Source organism: Callospermophilus lateralis, chromosome 11 (genome assembly GCF_048772815.1).
Source record: "Callospermophilus lateralis isolate mCalLat2 chromosome 11, mCalLat2.hap1, whole genome shotgun sequence".
In the NCBI taxonomy this organism is placed as follows: Eukaryota; Metazoa; Chordata; class Mammalia; order Rodentia; family Sciuridae; genus Callospermophilus; species Callospermophilus lateralis.
The window spans coordinates 114,355,509-114,377,119 of record NC_135315.1 but is presented as its reverse complement, the minus strand read 5'-3'; the positions used below and the strand labels follow the sequence as shown (position 1 = coordinate 114,377,119).

The following is a 21,611-nucleotide window of genomic DNA, read 5'->3' as shown; positions in this document are numbered from 1 at the left end:
ATAAGAATGATGTACTTAACTTTGGTCAAGTTCTCATATTAAGAAGATTCCCCAGGGCCCTCCTTTTTCAGGTGTGACTGTGATATTGAATATTTTCTTTTTATCTGGATTTTATTAAAAATCATTTAATCATAAGATTTGCTGCTTTTTTGATCTATTATCAATGGTCTATTCCATCGTGATAAATTGAAACTCTAGGTCTAACAATAGGTTTATAATGATTGCTTAAGCTTTACACTTTGTAAGCATTGGAAGACTTCACTCACCTTGTTCAAGTGGTTGGCTTTTAGTTGAAGTAGTTTTCATCTTGAGTGCCTCCCTAACAGACATGTCACAGCAGGAGCCTTTGTTAGTGTCTTGGTCACTGTCAGCCTGATCACTGTCCCCGTGCCCACTGTCTCTCAGGCTGGCTCTTTCTGGGTCCTTAAACGTGGAGCTACTGAAATACATATAAAGAAAAAGAAGAGAAAGTGTTGTCTCTACTAGTTTAAATCTGAAGTGTAGTCTCTAGCAAAGCAATTTTGACACGAATGCAAATGGGGAAGCCGAGAAAGTTATTTAATAGGCCTTACCTTTGAACAAACTGCTGCCTGCTGCCCATGTAATTGGGCTCTGCGGGAAAATTGTCTGTCTGTGAAAAAGAAGGAAAAAAATACGTATAGTTGTACACTGGACAAATCTCCTGCAGAGCAACAAGATTTCCTAGTGGAAAAATGATTAATAATTTAAAAATTCCCTTAATCTTCAGATTTGTACATTTTAATTAAATTGGAAATTGCTGACATGTAATTATGTACTCAGAACAACTAAATGATTCCGGTCCACAAATTACCTGTTAAAGTAAACAAAGAGCCTGTCATAACTGGCATTCTCTGTTAGTACCAGGATGGATGACACTGTCTATGTTGGTTCTTTGCTTAGATATTAAGATTGAATATTTGTGGAAGGAGTGGGAAAATGACCTAATTTCTCCATATTAAAAGTGTGAATTATTTAATCAACTCATTTTTAAACATAATTACATCATCTGCTGGGATTCTCTGACCTTCTTGATGTAATATCATTTAAAGTTATCCACTCCTCTATTAAAAAATACAGGACCTTTCCTTCAAATTTTGCCGGAAACAGACACAAGCACTTCACATATGGTTGATCTCATCTCTAATTCATTCTTGGCTACATCCCAACTATGGAAATTATATTAAGCAATCCAGTGAAAATGAGTGTCACTTTCTGCTTCTTAAAAACAAAGTAAAAAAAAAAAAAACAAGAAAAAAACCCACATTATTTAAAACACCGAGAGTGAAGACACTGAGAAACCAGGCTTGCTTTTGTGGTTGTTTCTACTGCTTCCAAACTGATGTGGAGGTCTGCCAAAAAGAACTGAATTCTCCTTGAATCATGGAACAGAGTCTTTTGGGAGAAAGAGACTGGATCTTTCATAGATCTCCCTATACTGTACATTCATACACGTTACTTCTTCTTGCAGCTGACACAGTGACAAAGCTTCTCCTGTTTTCTGCATCACTTCATATCACACCATTATGCCCTGAAGCAGCTATGGTTCATACAAGACCATCTAGCATGCAAGGATCAATGACACGGACCACACAATTCATGAAGCAGAGGGTCCAAGGTAAGGATTAATGCAATGCAACATGTGTTTTCCTTATAAATAAGTCTAACTTAAAATATAACTATGTTTTTTTTTCAATATAAAATTTAACTCATTTGGCTCTGTGAACTATTACCGGGGGAAAAAAATTAAGAAAAATTACTTGAACTATTATGTAAAATTCACTATAGTCTAGAAGTTTGCTGGTAGGACTATGCCCACAATTTTTTTTATTTACACTTTTTTTTCTTCTTCTTCTACTTTATTTTAAGGCCAAATGACCTTTATCAAGCTACTTCAATGATGAAGGAAAAAGTTGGATTTATTTCTCATTCCTAACCATCTTTAATTAGTGTTTGTAGCAGACATTTTTCATTAACATGTGAACTAGTTTCTGGATTCCCTGAAGCATCTTAATTTTTTGTTTCTATATTGACAAGCTCTTAACTTTTAATGATAACTTGGTTGTCTAGTAAAATTAATAGTGCTAATCTATGCAGGTGGCAAGAAATGTTTGCTAAAGAATTTTGCCAATTTTCTGAATTGTAATTTATTTAGAAATTCTACATATTTAATCTAGTTTAGCTTTTTGTGTGCGGCAGGGGTCGGTTCCAAGGGTTGAACTCAGGGGCACTCATCCACTGAGCCACATTCCAGCCCTTTTTTGTACTTATTTATAGATGGGGTCTGAGTTTCTTAGCACCTCGATTTTGCTGGGACTGGCTTTAAACTCGAGATCTTCCTGTCTCACCCTCCTGAGCTGCTAGTATGAGCCATTGCACCAGGCTTAGTTTATCTTTTGAATTGGTCAAAAACATGTATACAATCCACCATTGCTGACCTTACTGTTAAGAAGACAAATTCCTGGATAGTAAGGAGAAAGTAGAATTTTAGGTGGGTGTGTAGTGTGTGCCTGAAATTCCAGCCGCTCACAAGACTGAAAGAGGAGGACTGCAAATTCATACCAGCCTCAGTGACTTGGAGAATTCCTAAACAACTTAGCAAGACCCTGTCTCAAATTTAAAAAATAAAATCAGGGCTGAGGATGTGGCTCAATTGTTAAGAACCCCTGGGTTCAACCCCTGCACTAGTGCCTCTGAGTTCAATCCCTGGACCCCCCACCCCTCTAAAAGCTAAATTAGCATTAAGTATGTAGAATTTCTAAAAAACTACAGTTCCAAAAATTGGCAAAATTCTTTAGCAAACATTTTTGCTGCCTGTATACAAAAAAAAAAAAAAAAAAACAATGTGAATTGGAAACTGTAGTTAGGAAATAATACAAGCATTCTTACAGATAGTCTTGAGATTTTAATGGTGTCAATTAGGTGAAGTCCAGTAGGATGAGAATCCATATTCAGTTAGACCCTGGGGAAACTTTCCTCTCATTCTAACAGGGATATTTCTAAAAATGTTCTCAAAAAAGATACATGAAAGAGGAGGAAGCAATGTGGAGGGAGGAAAAAAGAAATCTAGAAAAATCTAAGCTGGTTTATGATCATGGAAGTACAGTTTTAAAAATTTACAAACTGATCAGTACTAGAGTATCTGAAGTTTAATAATAATGGCTGCACTTATCCATTAAAGTACACAGGAATGTGAGAGAATGTGCAAGTGTGTGTATAATTAGCATAATGAAATAGCCATTTGGCCCTTAACAAACATACAACCAATTCACAACAAAAACCACACTGGTTTAATATAGAGAGTAACATTTTCATTACCTAGGCTCCAAGGGTGTCTGAAAACTCATTTAAAACAATCTGAATATAAAATAACAGCATTTGCATAGAAAAATGAAAGAGGAAAAAAGCCATATGTATCACAGCATCATTTAATTTAGAAATAGAAGCACTTTCAGATATTTTACAACAGTGTACTCTAAAAATTCAGTGCTAACTTGTATATTTATAATTCTTAAATTTTAAATCTTAGAAGAAAATAAAATATGAAATGAGACACTTGTAACTCTTTAGGTCTCAAGTGAGTATTTTAATATGCATATTTATAAATCTTGAAGACTTTATGCTAGTTTATAATAATTAATCACTACAATGTTTTCTCCTCAAACCCAGCTTGGACACAGTGATGTTTAAATCTTATTTCAAGAACATAATATTTCTCAAAAAAATGTGTACCTTGAACTGGTGGGTAGATACAAAAATGTTCTCAAGTATAAATTTTTTTAAAACTTAGATTTGATAACCTATTCAATCAATGAGACAAAAGTTATTATTATTATTTTTTAGATCATCGTTTGCTTGTAACCATGTTATAAAGTAATATAAAATTGAATATGCCCTCTGGCTTTATTGTTGTTGCTTTGTTTCTTAAAGACAATAAAAATTTAGAGATTCTTTCCTTTGTGTACAAAACAAATGTAAGCAAGCAATCAAAAACTTAACTGAATAAGTTCTGCAGGAATTGATGTGACTATTTTCCTGTACCCATTTCTCTACTAGTACTGGGCCAATTGTACATTTATAAGTGATATTTAAATTTTTATCAGCAGTAATCAATAATAAACTATTCCTAAACTATGACATTCTCTAAATTTGCTCATTCCAGTAACTTCTGAAACACAAATCATAATTTCAAAAACAAACTCTCTGAGAAAGGTTAAAAAAATGCATTGTAGCAAGGCCTTAAGAAAGTTAGCAAGACCCTGTCTCAAAATAAAAAATAAAAAAGGGATGGGGATGAGGCTCAGTGGTCAAGTGACCAAGGGGTCATTCCTGGTGCAAAAACAAAACAAAACAATATAACAACAACAACAACAACAACAACAAAAAAGGTGTATTTTTAAAACTGTACCATGTACACTGAAATTGAGAAAACTAATTATGAAAGTATATTAATTTCATATGGACACTTTGATATGCCTTAAGAAATTGATCTGAGAAAAGATGGTAGAAGCATTGAAAAGATTTTTACTATTAAATTATTAAACATAGTAATTTTAAAAAATATATCAAGCCTTTGACAAAATTCACCATCTATTAATAAGACAATTTTCAGCAAATAAGAAATAAAAGAAAGTTTTCCAATTATACAAAGGGCATCTACAAAAAATAAATGTACAACTAGTATCATACTTAATGGCAAAAGACTGAACACTTTCACCCAGGCCAGGAGGTCCAGTCTCACCACTCCTATTTATCCCCTATCAAATAAAATAAGGCAAGAAAATAAATGAAGTTCTTACAAATTAGAAAGGAAGAACAAAATCTTCATATGTAGTGTAGCTATTTACAAATAATGTTATCATCTAAGTGAAAAGTAGTAGGAGTCAAAACAGAACTTGCTAGATCTAATAAATGAATTAAGCAAGAATGATAACATTTAAGACCATCACATAATGGAGAGGGGCATAGGATGAGTAGAGGAACTTTGGATGAGGTAAAGGGGAGGGTAGAGGGGACATGGGGGTAGGAAAGATGGTGGAATGAGACGGACATCATTACCATAGGAATATGTACGATTGCACAAATGTTGTGAACCTACTTTGGATACAACCAGAAAAGTCAAAATTGTGCTCCATTTGTGTATAATGAATCAAAGAACATACTGCTGTTATGTATAACTGATTTAAAAAATTAAATAAATTTTAAAAATGCAAAAGAAAATCAATTATATTTCTAAATTCTAGAATGGACTGTGGGAAACCAAAATTTCAAGCAATACATTTATAATAGCTCTCCCAAATTAAATACTTACTAAAGAAACTTATATTAAAAAAAAACTTGAATGCAAATGAATTATAATAGTCCAAACAATATTGAGAAAGAAGTATCCAGATGAAAAAATCACATCACTCTATTTTGAGACTTACAATTGAAGCAAAACAATTAAGTCAGTCTGGTATTGCCTAAAGAATGGAAACACGGATCAATAGAACAGAGGAAACTATACAGAAGTCGACCCACACAAATGTGGCCAATTGATTTTTAACAAAGGTGCAAAAGCAATTCAATAGATAATCCAATGAAAATGAATCATGACCTATGCTTTACACTTTACACTTTACACACACACACACACACACACACACACACACACACAAACATGAACCAGAGATCTAAATATAAAGCATATAAAGAATTCTCAAAACTAAATGGTAAGAAACAAAAGTCTCGAACTGACACTTTACCACCTGGAATATATCCATGGCCCCTGAAAAAATGTTTATAATAATTAGCTATTAGAGAAATGTAAATTATAATTTAAATGTACTATTACTAAATATCTATGAGATTTGATAAAAATTTTAAAATTAATAATATTGAGGACTGACAAGAATGTGGAACAATTGGAATTCTCAAGAAGTTAGGTGGGAATTCAAAATGATGCAGGTATTGTGGAAAAAAATGGGGCACTTTCTTAAGAAACGAAAGATAAATATATCATATGACTCAGCAATTCTGCTTCTAGAAATTTATCTTATAAAATTAAAATTATTCCCCCCACAAAAAACTTGTACATAGATATTTACAGGAATTTTCTTTGCTAAAAACTGGAGTCATCCCAGATATCATTCAACAGGTGAATAAACAGACATAAATATGTAAAATAAAATACTATTTAGCAATGAAAAAATAAACTATTCATGCAACAACAGAATGAAACTCAAAGTTATATTGTGTGAACAAAGTCAGCCCCTCCCCCCAAAAAATGCATACTATGTGGTTACATATATAAGACTTCACAAAAAACAAAAAAGGTGAGGAAAATTGTGGGAGCATAAGGAAACTTTTTAGAGTGATACAACTCTTTAGTATCCTGCTTGTTTCATGGAATGACACACATATAAAAATCCATAGAACTAGGGGCTGGGGTTGTAGCTCAGTGGTAGAGCACTTGCCTAGAATGTGTGAGGCACTGGGTTTGATTATCAGCACTACATATATATAAATAAAAATAAAGGTCCATCAACAACTAAAAAAAATCTATAAAACTATATATCCTCAAAAAGATTCATTCTACTGTATGCTAATTTAAAAATTAAATGATACCTAAAATACATGTAATATGATAATTTGCATCTTATATATACTGAGAATTTTCTACTTTATATAAAAAATAGATTTTCTTATTTTTATTTCTGTAATTTTCATTATTAATACTTGCTAAAACATTTTTAACATTTATTATGTGCCTAGAACCATGTTTAGCATTGTAGTATATTCTGAAAAATTCATTTCCAATCTGGCCTTATACATAGGATAAATATGAGATATTATCACATGTTCACCAAATATAAGAAGAATTCCCCAATGTGCACCACATATTGTATGGAATACACATTATATATTTTATGAAATGGGGAGAGGTAAAAAATGTACCCTAAACATTATTAAGAATAATGCTAACTCTTGAGCTCAAATGTCAAGCTATATATGTATAATGCATTATTTAGGGTTTCTTTTAAGGGGAGATGTAGCAGGGATTGAATTCAGGGGCATTAGACTACTGAGACACATCTTATCCTTATTTTGTCTTTCATTTAGGAACAGAGTCTTACTGAATTGCTTAGTGCCTCACATTTCGAGATCTTCCTGTCTTGGCCTCCTGAGCCTCTGGGATTATAGGCATGCACCACTGTGCTCAGCTTGTTTAGGTATTTGACAAGAAGGCTCATCTAGAATCAATTCCAAAGTGAAATGAAGGGAAGGGAGAGAGAAAGGGAATAGGAAAGATATTAGAATGAATCAGACATTACTTTCCTATATGCATATATGAATACATGACCAGTGTTAAGTGCACACCATGTACAACCAGAAGAATGGGAAGTTATACTTCATATATGAGTGATATATCAAAATACAATGCACTGTCATGTAAAACTAATAAGAACAACAACAACAAAATCAATGGAAGGTGAGGGAGGTCAGGAGGGGAAAAAGGGAGGTAAAAGTAGAACTCGTGAGCTCAAATAAATTTCCAGGCATGTATGAATTTTTCAGAATGAGCCCAACTATTACATATAAACATGAAGCTCTAAAAAAATAAGCAAGCAAACAAAAAATAATATAAAAATAAAATAACATAGTTTCTTAAACATTTTCAATAAAGAGTGTTTCTGAACTTGTTCTTTGTCCCTTGAAATGACATCAGGTAAACTTCTAAAACCTATGTGGGAAGTTCATCTTCATTTGAAAATAATACAAATTGATTTGGAAGATATAGATCTATTTAATACCACCAGCAAAAACAAGCAAATGCTTTATAAAATTGTCACCTTAAATATAAATAATTTAACCCAAGTTTTATTTCTTTTAAAGATTATTTTTTCTTATATGCAGCTCCCCATTTAGTCAGCCATAAAATAACCATTTTAAGTAAAGATTTTGAATTGCATTTGTTGCAAAGCAGTAGCTAGCTTCCCTTTTAAAACAAACAGCTGGATCATGGAGGACTGGGATCAATCTTCAGAAAGCATAAGCTTTTAAATGTAGAAAATACCCTGTAAGACTGACCCAGCATTTGGGAGTAATATCATTGCATACCTTTGTAAAAAATCAAGGGACCTGGAATATAAAATGACCAGCATCTATGAGGTACTATGTATGCAAATTACTATCAAAATAATTTACATAATTGCTGGTAAAATTGGCATAATATTATCCAACATGTGGGGTTGTATGTTTTATATGAGATAATGTATAAAAATTTCTCAGTTAAATAATGCAATTTCCATTAGAACTTTTTAATTTTTTAAATCCTATGTGCAGCACAATAATGATCATGAAATAATAATAACCAGATGAAACTGTGGGAAATTTAAAAATGATTCTTGGATTTCTATAAAATGAAATACCTGTGGGATGAAAAGCATAAAATAAAGACCTCATCATTTTGAATCTCATTTTTAATGAAGTCTAAGAAAAATTATCTAGTCTTCAAGCATGTCCCTGCAAAAGGAAGAGAGAAGAAGAATATGAGCGTTTGGAAGCTGCATTGTGTGGTTAGTTTTTCACTCCCATACACATATTTAAGTAAATGTTGCTAGAATTCAAAGTATGATTAGTGTAATCACACCATGAAAATTAAATATATAAAAAATAACCTTGAAGGCTGGGGTTGTGGCTCAGTGGCAGAGTTTGCCTGGCATGTGTGAGGCACTGGATCAAGAAATTAAAAAAAAAAAAAAGGTCCATTGACAACTAAAAAAATAAAATAAAATAAAACACCTTGATTCTTAATTATTCAGGATTATTTTACTTAATTCTTTACAGAGTCCTGCGACAATCAGAAAACTTTCTATGAAGGAAACAATTCTGACACACAAAGTGTTCTGGCATTTCCAGAATGACGGTCACAGGGACATAGGAGGGAATGGACTGGAAATTCGTATTCCAGATGTCATGTGCCTTTCTCTGCTTCTCTACCAGGGAGGAGGCCTGAAGGACTGAGATCACTCTTCAGCTCAGCAGGTAAAGTCACTTCACAGACAAATGTTTAGCTCAGAACATAGGTTATAGAAAAACACAGTATTCAACAATATAAATTTTTAAATATCTGAATCCCATTAGAGATGATATGGACCAGGAAAATTTAACCTATACTTGGGAAGAAAAAAAAATTTGCTAAGATAGAGATGATAGAATTTAATAAAGAACTTAAAAACATTTGAAATGTTAAAAATATGCTTAGGAATGTAAAAGCAAGACACAGAGAGTAAATGCCTCCTTAAATACTTTCCTTGCCTCATCTAAATTTCAACCCTGAAGAAGAGAAATAAAGATATTAAAAAGATTAAATGGGAATTTATGAAAATGAAAACTGCTGTAAGTTAAAAAATATACTGTTAGATTGGACTCTGAAGAAGTAAAGATACAACCAGGTTCTAGAAACATTTGCCTTAATAATTATATATAAGATTGCATTTATGTTTATCTGTATACGATTTTATATTTTTGTGTCAACATTGTTCTTAAAAATTTGTGATAAACTAGGGAGTGAATGCATGTCTATTCAATAAAAAGTGACTCTCCCACTGGTTGCAATATAAAAATGAAGATGGTTTTAATTGTAGATATATTGATCTGGAGGAAAACTTCTTAAGGAAAAAATGAAAGTAAACCTTTTACTCTTTGAAGTCATCATTAAGAAATCACCTTACCTCACAAACTAATTTCAGGTTGATGTGTAATAAAACAGATTTGTCTAAAAGTAAATGACTCTAGATACAGGATTAAATCAAACTTGAATGTTCAGGGTTAAGGAATGGGGAGTGTAATTTTGAAAACTCCCTTTGAACTGGAGACATAAGGTTGATTACATACATCGATGCCATTGGGTTGAAAACAACACAAGTTGAACTTTTCCCTTAATTCAAAAGCACTGCTTTTCACACTGATAACAAGCATTCCTTTTGCAGCAGACTAAACTCAAGGGAGTGTTAAGAGCAAATAACTCATTTTAAGCCTTTTCATACAGACATTGCTTCTGATAGCTTTGCCTTCAACAGAATATATGGTGTGGTTCTTTCTACATCGCTGAAGTAGGCAAGAGCATTTTAAGCCACTACTTATAAAGTTATCTGACAGCACCTATGGCTTTGGAATTTTTAAAGTGCATGAAGTATGGCAATAACTGTATTTATCAGTGGTTTTCAAAATAATACATTTTATACAAGTATAGTGTAGTCAACATTTGTGTTGTGTTACTAAAGTCATAATAAAAACATGGAATGGTCTCACCACATTGAGCAAAAAAAAAAATGGTATTCTTTTAAATTAAAAATGGGAACATCCTGCAAACCAAAAATTACTTACTGCTCAATGAATATGACTTAGATTGGTAAGGTGATCTTAAAATTTCTAGTAACTGTTGTTAACTCTTGTAAATGTCATTGATAACTTTAAAAACTGTGTGCTGAAATGTAATTATGTAATTTACAAATACTGAGGAATCATCTTTGGCAAGAGCAAATAAAATTGAGATAATCAAAATTTAAGTGCCATTTGTTGACAGAACACAATGCTGAATACTACTCATCCCTGCTGTGTATTGAATTCTAGGAGCCCCCAATTTGCCACTGAACACCAGAGGTGCTTTCTGTTGGCATCTGTAAAGTGTCATATGCCTTTAGGAAAGAAATCAAAGCACACTAAAATACTGTTCTTTCTAACATCCTCAGTTCCCCCATCAGTGCAGTCTGCCTATCCATGTCAGCCCCATACAACACCCTGTCTTCCCTTTTTATTCCAGTTGCAATAGAGAAGAAGATCAGAATTCTTTTCTGCTTTTTTTTTTTTTGCCATTTCTTAGCCAGACTTTTCGTCTCTGGAGACTGTGCTCTGCTTTCTTCCTCCCATGCTCTTTCCATCTCTATTAAGAATACTGAAGGATTTTCCTACTGGAAGGAATATCTAAAACTGGATTCTCTACAATTGGGACTCCAAGACTGGAAACTCAAAAATTACATGTGGCCTATAAAAATTCATTATAATTCTGAAATTGCTTCCTCTAGTGGTCTCAACATAGAGAGAACTGATAAATATCTCAATAATGAATATATGAATACCCTCACAGTGAAAAATTAATATTTATATTAAATACAGTAAATAAAAAATATCAATAGTCAGACATAAGTCCTCTGGACTTTGTATTTGGGGAGAAGAAATTGTAGATTAACAAAACAAAAGGTTAACAATATCTATATTTGAGTAGTCAATTATAGGGAATTAAACTTGATAAATTCAACTTTCTGAATTTTCAGTCCACAATGATGTAATAAACTCTTACTATACCCCAGACATTGTTTTAGGTATAGATTTTTAAGTACAACTTTTCCAGTAAGTAAAAGTTCTTATTAAAATTATGGAAGAAATACATACAAAATTTGCAAAAAAAAAAAACAAAAAACAAAAAACAAAAAAACAACTCAGACACAAAACTGGAAAACAATTTACAAAAACACAGATTTTTTTTTATCAGTGTTTTGTGGTAGTTTCCCCACACCCCCAAGAGTAAAATCTGTGTTTCCAAGGGGAAACTAGAAAAAAAAAACTTGTTAAAACAATCAAGGAGGAAAGGAGTATCTGGTTCTGCAGTCAAATGTAGGCGATTTATCCCTGGAGGCTGACTACATACTCCCAGTTCAATGATAAAGTAGTTGAATCCAAATACATCAGACGAACAGTGTCTGAGTCTCAGTGGCATAGCTTCATTTCTAGAATATCTGAAACAGTACAAAAATCCTGGGTCCAAAAATCTTGAATATTTACATCTCAGTTGTACATGGATATATTTTCTTTATAGGTTCCTTAATTCCATATTTCCCCTACATATGTAAATTTATTATTGATGATTTAGACACATTGTTATTTAAATCTAAAACATGAAGTATGGAATTTTTCCCTAAACTAAATGAAAAAGTGAAACAATTGCCATTTTCTTTCATAGCCTGCTTTCTAATTCTTTTTATTTTAAAAATACGAAAATGAGTTGTCATATATAGCTTGAAAAATAGTTTTTCTTTCTCTGAAAGTACACAAGTTTACTCGAGTTGAGTAAAGTAGTTTATAAAAGTTATACACTTATTATTAAAAAGACAAATTATGGAACTCTTTTCCTGGTCTAATTTGATTTAAGAATGCTGATGCCCTTTTTGGTGAGAGGACAGAACATCACCAATATAAAATGGTGTATCCAGTACCATAGGGCATAAATAGCTCAAGATGAAGGCATAACAATAAGCTCTCTTTCCATTATTGCAGAACCAATAAATAAGCATAATGAAAATCATGACACATTATTACATCATTCTGTATTGCCTCTATTCATTAAAAAATCCAGATGAATGCATTTAAAATAATTCCATGTGTCAAATGATTGTAAGTTTTGCACTTGAGATAATGCTGAAAGGAATATATGCACAGAGCAGATACATGGTCTTATGTGGCGTGTATCAAGATTATGGTAGAAGTACAAGGAATCTGAGCAATAACCACTTAACACCCAAATGGTAGTAGCATAGTATCCATCATTCACTGTGCTATGTGTTTTCTGATATTATGGAGTCAATAAAAACCAAATTATAAAGCTTTAGAAAAAGCTTCCCTGTCAATTAGCCCTTGGATGAATTCTCCTCTTTCAGTTTCCCTGTTGATTTAATATACTAGATTACATTAGCAGCAGTGGCTTGTAAATAAGGAGTATCTGAATCCTTTTAATGGAGATATGCTGCCAAAATAATCAGCTTCACACTTAATAAGTTTCTAAGTATTTGGAAAAGCTGTGAAATGGGATTATAAGGTTAAACTGTGTACATCTGGCTTGCCACTATGTAAATATTTCAGAAATTTGATCTCATGGGCCAAAGAAACACCTGTCTAATCATGACTCTTTTCCAAGTTACATGAACTTCAGTGAGCAAAGCAGTACATAAATGCTGACAAGAAATCTTAATCGATTTGCATAATGTACTTCTTATGCTAGGCACATAATTTATCATATCTCAACCTTCTAAGTGAATACATAAGAGGTATTCTAGAGAGGTTCTGTAATATCATACTTATCTTGGCAAAAAACCATGGGGGTACCCAAAATTTGAAATGTAGGATAATCACTTGAAATGCTAAATAATCGCATTGATGTTTTTCTTTTGCTATAGTTAATAGAAACTTTGATCAAGTTGAAATGTAGTTGCTTTTAACCAGATTCAAGCTTAAATAAGTATTTTGACTCTTTGTCAAATCTACACCAGCCCATTAAGCATGATTTCAGTTTTTCAAGTTGTCTGTGAAAAAAGTAATTAGGTTAGAAATGCATCCGGTATGGTTCTTATCAAATTAACTTAAAATGTTCAACTTGAAAACACATATTTGAAAACTATGGCCTCAAAATGGCAGCTAAAGGTCATCAAATCAGATTTCTAATTATATTTCTTGGGAGCAGATGGGTGCAATGAAACCTAATGATTGAATTTTAAATGCTTTCATGCACCTTTTAACTGTTTTCCAACATGTTGATTCTACCTTAATCCTTTAACAAGATAATAGGTTTATTACAATTAACCAAGTGAAATGATATATCCACTTTCCAATTACTTATATCATATTACCTGGGGATATTCAACCAGAGCCCCTTTCATTTCCTCACTCCTAGAGCACTTCCATTACCAATACTGTGCTTGCACCTCAAAAACCCAAACAATAACAATATTCAATAACAGGTGCTTCCTTGGAGATTAGAGTTCTTTAGTGAAATAATGAGTAATTAACACAAATATCAAGTTCAAGTTTGCAGAGTCTCAATGGGAAATTTCAACTAAAAATAATTTTAAGGAATTTATTGACTAAGTTGGATATAAAGTTTTATTCATTATATGATAAACTCATCAGACCTGCATTGTCATAAATGCAGGAAGAAAAAGATTTACCAAGAAATAAAAGAAAAAAATTAACATTCTATTTTTTTAGGAGTAGCAGATAGAAGATTTTATCTTCACTATACCTTACTAGTACACACTCCTGCCTGAAGAAGAAAAAAGAGGGCGCTATGTTGGGAAGTTTATTTTATAGTTTAGTTTTATTTTTCTTTCATGAAAAAGAAAATAAACATTTTAAGTAAAAATATATCCTGAAGCCTGGATTAATTTTTAAATTTTAACTACTATACAACTCTTTGTCTATCAACTACATTTTTTAAAATGACAAACATAATATTATTTAATCCAGCCCATACTGATATGTCTATACTATGGAAATTCAATTATATGAATTCCAGGTGCATATGTGTTTAAAGTTAAACATAAATCTAGTGAGCACCACCTTGTCTCATAAACATATATACTGAATTTAGAAATATTTAACATATATATAAATACACAATATTTTAAATGTCCCCATAAAAGCCACATCTTCCACTGAGATATCATATATGAGACAATTTGAAAAAGACAAGAATAGAATTAGAACACATCAGTACAATATAGAAATAATAATTCCTTTCCTTTTGCTTCTCTCAACATTAGATGTTTCAGATAACACTTTTCAAATGTTTGAAGAACTTTTTAGAGTTTTTAAGCAGACAAAATGTGTTTTCAGATTTCATAGTTGATATAAAACTAACAAATGCCTGAAAACTGATAATTTTGCAAAATGTTCATATTTTTTACCAACGTTCTTTGGAAGTTGCATTTCTAGTAAATATCTAAGCTGTATTTTTTGAAAGAAGGAATGTATATGTACATTAGTTTAAGAAAAATTCCCACAATGAGAGGAATGAGTAAAATTCAGACTGAGTATGACAGGTCCAGTTTCTGTCCTATGCAGTGAGAGCACATTTGCTCTGTAAAAGGTCTCTTGCAAGGAGACAAAGCCAACACATATCTGATGACATCCCCAGGTGGATAAGTAACACTGATTGCTGGTGTACCTTTAAAAAAAATTCCAAATATTTCAGAGATAATTTACAGATAAACTTGTATATAAATGTGTATATAATTTTTACCCTAAGAATCCATCATTTGTACCATAATTTTACATAATAATTAACACTATTAGTTAAATCTTTTATATACATATCTTGTATACAGCTTTTAAAATAATTCCTAAACATGGTAAAGTTACATTTCAAAGCTCCTTTTTCTTTTTCTTTTTTTTCCCCCTCCTGTTTCTTAGCTACTCTGGCAAGTGAGGATCCATCCTTGCTTTTTTCCTTTCTTTTTTTCCTTTTATTTATGGTGCTGAGAATTGAGCCTAGGCTCTTGTGCATGTTCTGCAAATGCTTTATCACTGAACCACATGTTTAGCTTTAAATGAATTTTTAATATGGATTGAAAACTCATTTTGCTTGAGAGCATTATTCTAGCAATTAAAACTTAAATTTTAAATTAATTTCAATTTTAAATTAAAAATTCCAGAAAAATAATGACCACATCAAAATATAACTTAAAAGTGGCAAACAGTTTCAATGAAGTTTTTAAAAATGATTTAACTATTTATCAATCAAGTAAGTGATTAGGGATTAGACAACTCCACAGACTGGGGAAGTATTTTAAATAACATTATTGAAAGAAACATGATGAAACATGATGTTTATTTGAATACTTAGTTTATTTTTCCTCAATAAGTGTATGCAAATCTCATTACCACTTACATAAAGTAGATTTTGAAATTTTGGGGAAATTATGTAAATTGGCTTATTACTATTATATATGTTTGGTAATTGTCAATGTTATGTTCTTATTATCAAATGGCAGGTGGTAGGTATCAAAGTAATAAAATCATAATATTATATAACAACCAATAAAAAATAGATGTAATTTCAAAATAACTATTTTTGATTTAGGTAAAATCTAACTTTATTTTAAAAATGACAGATTCATACTTTATGCAGTATTGTCACAAACATAAATATCTGAAAAATTATTTAATACAGATAAAATTATCAAAATAGATTACTAATTTACTAAAGCTGGATGGGACTTGAAGCTTAAGTAAATCAATATAGCATCTTAATTGCATAATTTTAGTGTTTCATGAACTATACTAAAAAATGGGAAAATATATTCTATAGTCCATGCAATCATCTCTTGATATAAAAAATACAAGTATGCAAGTTCATGTGTGAATATATTATAATATGTGGTTGCATTTATAATATAAAATGATTCTGTGAAAGCTTGATGTTTATAATTGAAAATCTTATTCACTTGTTTTTCTCCATTAAATTAATTTGTAAACAATAAAATCATATAAGATTTTTTTTGTAGTTATTTAAAAGGTGATGAGTATAAATTAAAATTATCAGAACATATCATTTTAAAATAAATGATTTACCAACTGGCCCTATCTATCTATCTATCTATCTATCTATCTATCTATCTATCTATCTATCTATTTATCTCTACCTACCTACCTTAGACTTTATCCTTAGTCCATACTTCAGCTAGATAGCATTCGTGATCATTGGAAATTACCTAACTGTAGAAGTTTTGATTTCCTTGCCAAGAGTTTATATTTTCTAATGTGCCTATTATATACCAGAAACCATTAGGTGATCTCAACTCCATTGCCAAATATGAATCCTGTCTTCAAGTATTCTGCTATCTAGACTTCTTTGAGATAAAATAACTCAGTCTTACAAATAGAGAATTAAAACGCCAATCCAGAGGTTCAACAATATTCTTACTTAATATCATGTACTATTTTGCATGTGGACCAATGCAAACTTCATACTAGAAATGGAGTTATGCACTGCCACCACTGCAACAAAATGGAGGGAATGGAAAGTAGCAAGGTGTCACACCTCCTGTTATCCATCCAGTTTTAGTATCTTTATTGTCCCTCTTAAATCCTAAGACCTCAAGTAGCTTTGGGATCAACATAGAATAAAGTTACTTCCATGGCTTTTTAATGTTTTGCAGATTATTTTGCCATACTTTTTTTTTTAACCTAGTAGTTTTAAGTCATGCATTCTGAACACTGCTAATTGGTCTTACTCCAATTTACTTCCAGTTTAACTGGACTACAGAGGAGAGTTATCGAAAATAGTATATACTCCTTTCCTGAGATGTTACATGTCAACTTTTCACCTAGGGTAAAACTCAGTGTCTGATCTGTGGATTTTTATTTCTTGAGATTTACTACAGAAACACTGACATAACCTTTAACCAGAGCAAACAGAGCCACTCTAATAAGCAGGAGACACGGAACCTACAAATGCACAAGGAACAGAAAGATCCTGGCAGGAATTAATCTACCATTTTCACACATCTGCCCAAGGGAGGTATTGTAATTGCAAAAATTTACTCTAAGACTGCTGAGACTCATAGTAATTATGTTTCTTTTTTTTAATAGAAATAGCCACAGGTGGTAACAAATTGGGTTTTGAGATGGGGAACTGGGCATGCATTCTAACCCAAATTACTATGTAATTGTCTTGATTATAAAAAATTGTGAAAAGTCTATTGCTCAATATCAGAAGAAAAACGTCTATTTAAAAGTAATCCTCATCTTTTTTAGTTTCTCTTCACTTAGGCACATTGCTTCATTTGTTGGTATTGGCACATCTTATAACAGGGCCAGAGTGTAGAATACACTTTTGACAGTAACCCTTAAAAATCCCTGTGAGTAGGATATTTTTTTAAAATAGGATAGTTCTCTTATTTCCATCCTTATTAACTTCAAGGGATAAATAGTAGCTTTCCTAAGAAGGTCAGGACCTGGAATAATTACTATCCATGCTTCTGCCAACAGTAAAAGTGCAAGGTTAGAGATATTTTCTTTTTCTATGAGTTGATATTAAAATGTTTGCTGTTTTACACATATAAATATATATGATATTTTATACAGACATTTAGATAATATCAATATATCAATAATCTTGTACCTTACTCCACACTTAGGTTTATGAAGTAATACCAAGATGTTTTCATTGATTTCTATATTAAGGCATTCCATGGATACCTTGACCAGTAAAAGTCAATGTATACCTTCAAAATTACTGTTTTTTTATCCAGGAATTTCTGATTTACTCAGTCAAAATTATAATATGAAATAAGGCACTGACTTGAAACAAAAACAAAAAATAATCATTAATGTAACATGACATTATACAAAGAAAAAATAGTAATGAAAATAAAACAAATGATCAAATATCTTGCCTTAAAGACATGTGAAAGTAAGTTTCTATGAAATTCATAATTCTACCATAATGAAAACAATAATAAAAATGGACAATTCATTTATCATTTTTGCATGACTTATAATTTCTCGTAATCACATTTTAATACAAAAAAATTGATTTGAGATATAATTTTATAAAATAGATGAAAAAACTGCAGAAGCAAAATAGAAAACAAGAAATTTGTTTTCCCAGAAAATACAGCAACAGAATTCACGAAAATTTAGAAGATATACTGAGGGTCAAAATAAACTATTTTTTAAAATTGTGAAGTTTTTATGACTAATATTTATATAATGATGTATCATTAAGAAATTATTAGATTTGAGCTAGAAAATATTTTCTTTTCAAAGCAAAGTCACCTTTGATCCAAAATACTGAAAGGAAAATATTTTTGTAGTAAATTTGATGAAGATTTGAAGCATATTATTTTGCAAACATACGAAACATCGATAAAAAGCATGTACTGCTACTTTTCAAATGTGCTTAGTAATTCTTCTCATGATTAACCATAGGTGAATTGCTTTTATAAGTTCAGTTCTGCACATACAATTTGCTCTGCTGTTGTGAAAGAATACCAAATATACATCAAATATTGAGTCATAGAATAATTTCAGTATAATCTGATAAAGTATGCTATGCAAGAAATAAAATAAATTGCTTTTTGCAAACGTATTTATGGTGAGTCTTTTCTCTCTGTGATGAGAAAAAGAATGTTCTATCTTAAGGGTGAAAAGTATAATATTAGGCTTCTTAAACTGATGGAAATGTTCATACTACAAATATAAATTTAAGAATTTTTCTAAGATATGTATTGCCAAAAGTTGAGCTATAACATTAAGAAAGATATTTTAACTACTGAAACTATTTTTGTCTCAAAAAAAAAAAAAAGCCTGTTGCTTTTACATTCTTAAAAGGAAACTATTGGAATAGGATATAACCAAATTTTTACATGTATATATTTCAATTTGTGTTTTACTGAATTGGAAGACCTGGAAATTATGTATGCATATAATTATTAAAGATTCATTTAGAGATACTATGAAGATGTGTATAAATTTATGACTTATGCTTAAATTATATTCTTAAAAATTTATTTCAGAAATACACATGAAATTAATGCTGTGTGTCATTCCTAGACTATATTATAAACACACACTAATAAATGCATTTGAAACAAGATTATTTGATACATACATACTTTCACTCAAGCATGCCCCTTTAGCACAATGTGTTTGCACGATACCAATTTCAAAATTTAAAGACACTAGTTAATTTACTTTGTTCTCCATAATAAAGAAAGCTGAAAAAAATATATATAGCACCATAGTCAATGGAAGATTATTTAGTCATGTTGTAAGTTAAATCTGTTATATGAAAGCATGTTTAAAACAATATTACAACCTTTCAGAATATAAAGTTATCATCTATATAATGTATTAATATAATTTACAAACATATAACCAATGTTTCTTAAAATAGTAAATATCTACAAAATAATTGTGAATGCACAGCTTTGAAACTTAAAATTGACTTTTAATGCTTTAGTTTTCAAACTCTACAAAGGCTGTTTTTAGCTGATAAAGACAGTAAACAAGAAACTGTCTTTTAAATTGTCACTTTAATGTGTTCCACTAATTAAAATTCAGAAATGTTACAAGTTTGAAAAGTATTAAATAATTTTTAGACAAGATATATTTCAGAACCAAACAGAGGCTTATAAAATTATATTTATCTTCACTGGGCCCACTTTTCATAAAAGAAAAATATGGTTCATGAGACTGTTTTTTAAATAGAAATATAAAAAAAATATAAAGATAATACAAGCTTTCAATATTTCAAAATGACTGAGATAAAATGCATTTATAATATCATTAAATTATTTTAATATATTCTACTCCTCTAATCAGACCAAAGTCTGTCTATGTAGATTAGTTACATATAAAGTTTCATTTATGCAACCTGTATTTATCCTTTGATCACAAAGCTTGTTAACTTAAATAGTCTTTTATTGTTATGATTCATTTTCCCGTAATTATGCTGTTTAACTGTCTTATTTTTTGAATAAATATATGCAAATTCACCAATCACATTCAGCACAGTTATGGTAGATACTCAATGAACTATAAGAACCATTTCAGTATAATAAAAATGCCTGGAATAGATCCAGGGCAAGGCCTACAAATACCAGTAATCAGAATGTCACTAGGACCAGAGCAAACAAAGGTGTGTCACATATATAACAATAGATTCTCTGAAACATTGTCTGAAACCAATTTTTTTAACCTCACTTGAAGAACTTGATGCACACAAGTAAAAGATGCCACCCACATAGCCACAATTTTTCATCTATATTTTATTAGATTTTTTTGTGTTTTACCTTAAAAATATTGAACTTAAACTTCTGCAGTAGCAAGGAAGCAGGAGTCTGCTTCTGCTTAGTCAGAGTAAGGATGTTGATGCCATTAAGGACTTCTTTATCATAGATGATTTATTTCAAGAGACCAAAGGATAGCAATACATCACTGTCAAAGCTAGTGGTGAAAGCTATGACTAACTGTAAAATACTGTATGCCATTGAAGGAAATTCTTGTCAAAGTCTCCTTTACTAAAGTAGTTTAACAATAGATTAGTGTAGGTCTGATGAACTTTGAAAGTGTTTTGTAGGTGGGTGGCAAAAGTCACACTATCTTCAAAATGATAGGCAAACTGAACTTTATACTGTTCTGTAACAACTCTACCATCATTGGTTGAAGGAATTTAATGCAGAAAAAAAATCTCTTCCCTAATGATTTCATTAAAAGATGACTTCAAGATAATACCCTGTGGGATTTATTAAACAGAAGTATCACTGAGGGGAATACATTCTAGAGCAGTGACTAATATCATAATTAGCAGGTGCATTTGTAAGACTTTACCCACTATTGAGTGTATATTGCAAGACTTCTCAGCATCAGGGAGTTAAGTTTTACTTCCTAACTGGCATGAGCCCAATTATAGTGACTTCTTCCTTCTGTAGTTCTTTCATCATCAGGCTCACAACATACATTTTCACAACTCTTCCAGCCATGCTCCAAACAATGTGAAAATTGAATGACAATAGGTTTTTTTTACCTTTTTAAACCTATATAAAATCCAATTGATGAAGGGTAGTCATTCCTTATCTCCTCATCTCTAGGATGACTGTGTTTTATGGAATTTCAAATTTTGGAAACTTTAAAATGGTTAAATCACCAAGTTCTAACATGTTTTCAAGAAAACATATGTTTGAAATTCTCCTTAAAAAGGAGAATTTCTTTGAACTATAAGAAATATAATAATAGGCCAATATTTTGAGTATTCACATATATCATACAGAACA

At 31.1% G+C, this 21,611-nt stretch overlaps 1 pseudogene; it reads right to left on the bottom strand.

The window, feature by feature from the left end:
• LOC143642341 (protocadherin-17-like) overlaps positions 1 to 21,611 on the bottom strand; it is a 120,697-nt pseudogene that overhangs the window by 78,221 nt on the left and 20,865 nt on the right.